Raw genomic sequence first — 7470 nt, forward strand, 5'->3', positions numbered from 1 at the left:
TTGACCAATCGTTGATGGTAGAGGACATGTCATCCAATCGGGTGTTCACACACACGTTTCTTGCTTGTACAGTAGACAGATTCGTCCACGACAGTCGAAACACCTTCTGACACATATCGGGATCTTCTCTCATGCAAATGTGTGTGGCAAGCAATACAATGTACTTGGGAGCCCCCAACGAGCAAATACTGAAGAACTACTAGCAAATTTTAGCATAATGGGTATAGTAAGCTACTGTTATCTGCCAAAATTAAGGAAACACTTAAGTAAATGAGGGATACAAAGTATATTTAAATATATTTACTTTGTTGCCTGTTGCAAGGTGCTATTGTCCTCCATCAGCACCGGCCTGTAACCTACCTGCCCTAAGCTCTCTCCTGGCCCCTTACACTAAGTCTGAATTTGTCCTGCTAGGTGACCTAAACTGGGACATGCTTAAGCCACCTGACCAAGTCCTAAAGCAATGGGACTCCCTAAATCTTTCTCAGATTATTACCAATCCCACAAGGTATGGCTCCAAACACCCAGAAAAGGTTACTCTTCTTGATGTTATCCTCACAAATAATCCTGATAGGAATCGGTCTGGTGTTTTCTGTAATGACCTTAGTGATCACTGTTTCACAGCCTGTGTTCGTAATGGCTGTTCAGTGAAACGACCTGTCCTGATTTGTCATAGACGCTTGCTAAAAAAACTTTTATGAGCTAGCCTTCCTTCATGAACTGGCCTCTGTAAAATGTTATAGAATCAGCTTGATCCCCTCTGTCAAAGACGATTGGACCTTTTTTGATACTTTCTGTGGTATGGTAAACAAACATGCCCCCATAAAGAAAATGAGAATTAAAAACAGGTTCAGCCCCTGGTTCTACCATGGTCTTGCAGAGTTACTCCACCTTAATAATTGCATTTGGCGAAAGGCTCGGCACGCGCATACTCAGACTGACTGGCTCTCGTTCAGGTAAATGAGAAATAAGTGCACTTAGGCTATCCGGAAGGCCAAAGTTAGTTACTTTAACTTGTTATGGCTGGGGGCAGTATTGTGTAGCTTGGATGAATAAGGTGCCCAGAGTAAACTACCTGCTACTCAGGCCCAGTTGCTAATATATGCATATTATTAGTATATTTGGATAGAAAACACTCTGAAGTGTCTAAAACTGTTTTAATGATGTCTGTGAGTATAACAGAACTCATGTGGCAGGCAAAAAACTGAGAAAAAATCCAACCAGGAAGTGGGAAATCTGAGTTTTGCAGTTTTTCAACTCTTTGCCTATCGAATATACAGTGTCTATGGGGTCAAATTGCACTTCCTAAGGCTTCCACTAGATGTCAACAGCCTTTAGAACCTTGTTTGATGCTTCTACTGTGAAGGAGTGGGGAATGAGAGGGGATTGAGTCAGAGGTCTGCCAGAGAGGCATGAGCTGACCATGCGCGTTCACGTGAGAGTTAGCTTGAGTTCCATTGCATTTCTGAAGACAAAGGAATTCTCCGGTTGGTACATTATTGAAGATTTATGATAAAAACATCCTAAAGATTGATTCTATACATCGTTTGACATGTTTCTACGAACTGTAATATAACATTTTTGACTTTTCGTCTGAACTAAGCGATCGCGCATTGAGCATTTGGATTACTGGGCTAAACGCGTGAACAAAAAGGAGGTATTTGGACATAAATTATGGACTTTACTGAACAAACCAAACATTTATTGTGGAACTGGGATTCCTGGGAGTGCATTCTGATGAAGATCATCAAAAGTAAGTGAATATTTATAATGTTATTTCTGACTTCTGTTGACTCCACAACATGGCGGATATCTGTATGGCTTGATTTGTTGTCTGAGCGCTGTACTCAGATTATTGCATGGTGTGCTTTTTCGGTAAAGCTTTTTTGAAATCTGACACAGCGTTTGCATTAAGGAGAAGTGTTTCTATAATTCCATGCATAATAGTTGTATCTTTTATAAATTTTTATTATGAGTATTTCTGTAAATTGATGTGGCTCTCTGCAAAATCACCGGATGTTTTGGAACTACCAAACAAAACGCGCCAAAGTAAACTCAGATATTTGTATATAAATATAAACTTTATCAAACATAACATACAGTGGGGAGAACAAGTATTTGATACACTGCCGATTTTGCAGTGGTTTTCCTACTTACAAAGCATGTAGAGGTCTGTAATTTTTATCATAGGTACACTTTAACTGTGAGAGACGAAATCTAAAACAAAAATCCAGAAAATCACATGATATGAATTTTAAGTAATTAATACATTTTTATTGCATGACATAAGTATTTGATCTCCTACCAACCAGTAAGAATTCCAGCTCTCACAGACCTGTTAGTTTTTCTTTAAGAAGCCCTCCTGTTCTCCACTCATTACCTGTATTAACTGCACCTGTTTGAACTCGTTACCTGTATTAAAGACACCTGTCCTCACACTCAATCAAACAGACTCCGACCTCCCCACAATGGCCAAGACCAGAGAGCTGTGTAAGGACATCAGGGATAGAATTGTAGACCTGCACAAGGTTGGAATGGGCTACAGGACAATAGACAAGCAGCTTGGTGAGAAGGCAACAACTGTTGGCGCAATTATTAGAAAATGGAAGAAGTTCAAGATGACGGTCAATCACCCTCGGTCTGGGGCTCCATGCAAGATCTCACCTCATGGGGCATCAATGATCATGAGGAAGGTGAGAGATCAGTGAAGATGGGTCCAGAGGAGGAATGGCTGGGTCTTCCAGCATGACAACCCCAAGAACCTGAAACACACAGCCAGGGCAACTAAGGAGGGGAGGATGGCTCCGTCCTTCCCTCAGTAAGAAAGATGGGTCATCTCAAGGTCCTGGAGTGGCCTAGCCAGTCTCCAGACCTGAACCCAATAGATAATCTTTGGAGGGAGCTGAAAGTCCGTATTGCCCAGCGATAGCCCCGAAACCTGAAGGATCTGGAGAAGGTCTGTATGGAGGAGTGGGCCAAAATCCCTGCTGCAGTGTGTGCAAACCTGGTCAAGAACTACAGGAAACATATGATCTCTGTAATTGCAAACAAAGGTTTCTGTACCAAATATTAAGTTCTGCTTTTCTGATGTATCAAATACTTATGTCATGCAATAAAATGCAAATACATTTCTTAAAAATCATAAAATGTGATTTTCTGGATTTTGTTTTAGATTCCATCTCTCACAGTTGAAGTGTGCCTATGATACAAATTACAGACCTCTACATGCTTTGTAAGTAGGAAAACCTGCAAAATCGGCAGTGTATCAAATACTTGTTCTCCCCACTGTACATGTATTGTGTAACATGAAGTCCTATGAGTGTCATCTGATGAAGATCACCAAAGGTTAGTGATTAATTTTATCTCTATTTCTGCTTTTTGTGACTCCTTACTTTGGCTGGAAAAATGGCAGTTTTTTCTGTGACTAGGTGCAGACCTAACATAATCGTTTGGTGTGCTTTCGTCGTAAAGCCTTTTTGAAATCGGACACTGTGGTGGGATTAACAACAAGTTTATCTTTAAAATGGTGTAAAATACTTCTATGTTTGATGAATTTTAATTATGAGATTTCTGTTTTGAATTTGGCGCCTTGCACTTTCACTGGCTGTTGTCATATCGATCCCGTTAGCGGGGATTCAAGCCATAAGAAGTTTTTAAGGAGCAGTTCTCTCTCTGTGGGTCTAATCCAAGAAGTTTAGGAAAACAGTTAAAGACTTGGAGAATAAACTCTCCTCCTCACAGCTGCCATTGTCCCTTAATGTTGATGATGTGGTTGTTACTGACAAGAAGCACATGGCTGTGCTCTTTAATCACCACTTCATTAAGTCAGGATTCTTATTAGACTCAGCCATGCCTCCTTGCCTGTCCAACATTTCCTCATCTCCCACACCTTCTAATGTGACTATCCCTGATGCTTCTCCCTCTTTTTCCCCTGCCCCGACACAAAGTTTCTCTGAGTCTGAGTCACTGAGGCCGAGGTGATGAAGGAGCCCCTAAAACTTGACCCCAAAAAAACATCTGGGTCAGATGTTTTAGACCCTTTCTTCTTTAGACCCTTTCTTCCAAGCCTATCTCTGTCCTTTTTAACCTGTCTCTCCTCTTTGGGGAGGTTCCCATTGCTTGGAAGGCAGCCACCGTTCATCCTTTAGTTAAAGGGGAGATCAAGCTGATCCTAACTGATATAGGCCTATTTCTATTTTGCCCTGTTTATCAAAAGTGTTGGAAAAACTTGTCAATAATCAACTGACTGGCTTTCTTGATATCTATAGTATTCTCTCTGGTATGCAATCTGGTATCCGCTTAGGTCATGGATGTGTCACTGCAACCTTAAAGGTCCTCAATGATGTCACCATTTCCCTTGATTCTAAGCAATGCTGTGCTGCTATTTTTATTGACTTGGCCAAAGCTTTTGATATGGTAGACCATTCCATTATTTTGGGCCGGCTAAGGACTATTGGTGTCTACGAGGGGTCTTTGGCCTGGTTTGCTATCTACCTCTCTCAAAGAGGGCAGTGTACAGTTGAAGGCGGAAGATTACATACACCTTAGCCAAATACATTTAAACTCCGTTTTTCACAATTCCTGACATTTAATCCTAGTAAGAATTCCCTGTCTTATGTCAGTTAGGATCACCACTTTATTTTATGAATGTGAAATGTCTGAATAGTAGTTGAGAGAATGATTTCTTTCAGCTTTTATTTCTTTCATCACATTCCCAGTGAGTCAGAAGTTTACTTACACTCAAATAGTATTTTGTAGCATTGCCGTTATATTGTTTAACTTGAATCAAACATTTTGGGTTTCCACAAGCTTCCCACAATAAGTTGGGTGAATTTTGGCCCATTCCTCCTGACAGAGCTGGTATAACTGAGTCAGGTTTGTAGGCCTCCTTGCTCGCACACGCTTTTTCAGTTCTGCCCACAAATTTTATATGGGATTGAGGTCAGGGCTTTGTGATGGCCACTCCAATACCTTGACTTTGATGTCCTTAAGCCATTTTGCCACAACTTTGGAAGTATGCTTGGGGTCATTGTTCATTTGGAAGACCCATTTGCGACCAAGCTTTAACTTCCTGACTGATGTCTTGAGATATTGCTTCAATATATCCACATAATGTCCTTCCTCACGCTGCCATCTATTTTGTGAAGTGCACCAGTCCCTCCTCCAGCAAAGCACCCCCACAACATGATGCTGCCACCCCATGCTTCATGGTTGGGATGGTGTTCTTGCAAGCCTCCCCCTTTTTCCTCCAAACATAATGATTGTCATTATGGCCAAACAGTTCTATTTTTGTTTCATCAGACCAGAGGACATTTATCCAAAAAGTACGATCTTTGTCCCCATGTGCAGTTGCAAACTGTAGACTGACTTTTTTATGGTGGTTTTGGAGCAGTGACTTCTTCCTTGCTGAGTGGCCTTTCAGGTTATGTCAATATAGGACTCGTTTTACAGTGGAAATAGATACTTTTGTTCCTGTTTCCTCCAGATTTTTCACAAGGTCCTTTGCTGTTGTTCTGGGATTGATTTGCACTTTTCGTATTAAAGTACGTTTGTCTCTAGGAGACAGAACGCATCTCCTTCATGAGCGGTATGATGGCTGAGTAGCCCCATGATGTTTATACTTGCCTACTATTGTTTGTACAGAGGAACGTGGTACCTTCAGGCATTTGGAAATTGCTCCCAAGGATGAACCAGACTTGTGAAGGTCTACAATTGTTTTTCTGAGGTCTTGGCTGATTACTTTTGATTTTCCCATGATGTCAAGCAAAGAGGCACTGAGTTTGAAGGTAGGCCTTGAAAAACATCCACAGGTACACCTCCAAATGACTCAAATTATGTCAATTAGCCTATCAGAAGCTTCTGAAGCCATGACATAATTTTCTGGAATTTTCCAAGCTGTTTAAAGGCACAGTGTTTGTAAACTTCTCACCCACTGGAATTGTGATACAGTGAAATAATCTGTCTGTAAACAACAGTTGGAAAAATTACTTGTGTCATGCACAAAGTCGATGTCCTAACCGAGTTGCCAAAACTATAGTTTAAGAAATTTGTTGAGGTTGAAAAACAAGTTTTAATGACTCCAACCTATGTAGACTTGCGACTTCAACTGTATAAAATCAGAAAATCTGCTGTCTCAGCTACTGCCTGTCACCAAGGGAGTATCCCAAGGCTCAATCCTAGGCTCCACGCTCTTCTCAATTAACATCAACAACATAGCTCAGGCAGTAGGAAGCTCTCTCATCCATTTATATGCAGATAAGTCTCAAACTCAGCTGGCCCCTCCCTGGATTTTGTGTTAAATGCTCTACAACAAAGCTTTCTTAGTGTTCAACAAGCTTTCTCTGCCCTTAACCTTGTTCTGAACACCTCCAAAACAAAAGTCATGTGGTTTGGTAAGAAGAATTACCCCTCTCCCCACAGGTGTCATTGCTACCTTTGAGGGTTTAGAGCTTGAGGTAATCACCTCATACAAGTACTTGGGAGTATGGCTAGATGGTACACTGTCCTTCTCTCAGCACATTTCAAAGCTGCAGGCAAAAGTTAAATCTAGACTTGGTTTAATCTATCGTAATCGCTCCTTTTTCACACCAGATGCCAATTAACCCCGATTCCGATGACCGTCCTACCCATGCTAGATTACCGAGACATAATTTATAGATCGGCAGGTAATGGTGCTCTTGAGAGGCTAGATGTTCTTTTCCATTCGGCCATCAGATTTGCCACCAATGCTCCTTATAGGATACAACACTGCATTGTGTGATGTATTGTTCTGTGCACTGTTTATCCCATGTTGCTGCCTTGCTATGTTGTCGTCTTATGTAGTGTTGTCTCTAGTCGTGATGTTTTTTGCCCTATATTTATATATTTCTTTAATCACAGCCACAGGAGGCCTTTTGGTAGTCCAGTGTTTTCCACCACCATCGACAAAACATCAATTTTTTAAATTTCTCATAGAAGAACGTTGTCGCATCCCTCCGATAAGAGTTCCAGACACTTGTAGAATCTAGGCATTGAAGCTGTTCTGGCTCGTGGCGGCCCAACACCCTATTAAGACGCTATATGTTGGAGTTTCCTTTATTTTGTCAGTTACTTGTATATCCAGTGGGATAATATATCCCCATCCATCCGTCTCTATCTTGTACGATCGTATCCAAAGGACTGTCTTCTGGATGTGTTAGCTGAACTATATTATTGATGCCAAAACCTTTTGTAATTAAATGTATCCCTTGCTGTCCATTTTTCATGTGTAATGCGAATTGTTTGACGCATATTTGAACAAAATTAAGACATGCTTTTTATTTATTCAGACTAATATCACTAAGATTATCAGGCTTGAGCAACCATGTTTCCATACAATTTTTTCCAGAGAAACATCACCGGACATAGGGTAGCCATCGAGCAACAGTATTAACAAGCATTCTTTTAATCATTTGTCTAGCAGTAAGTCGTCATTAAACTCCCAAAACATAA

This window comes from Oncorhynchus tshawytscha, linkage group LG05 (assembly GCF_018296145.1).
Source record: "Oncorhynchus tshawytscha isolate Ot180627B linkage group LG05, Otsh_v2.0, whole genome shotgun sequence".
NCBI lineage: Eukaryota > Metazoa > Chordata > Actinopteri > Salmoniformes > Salmonidae > Oncorhynchus > Oncorhynchus tshawytscha.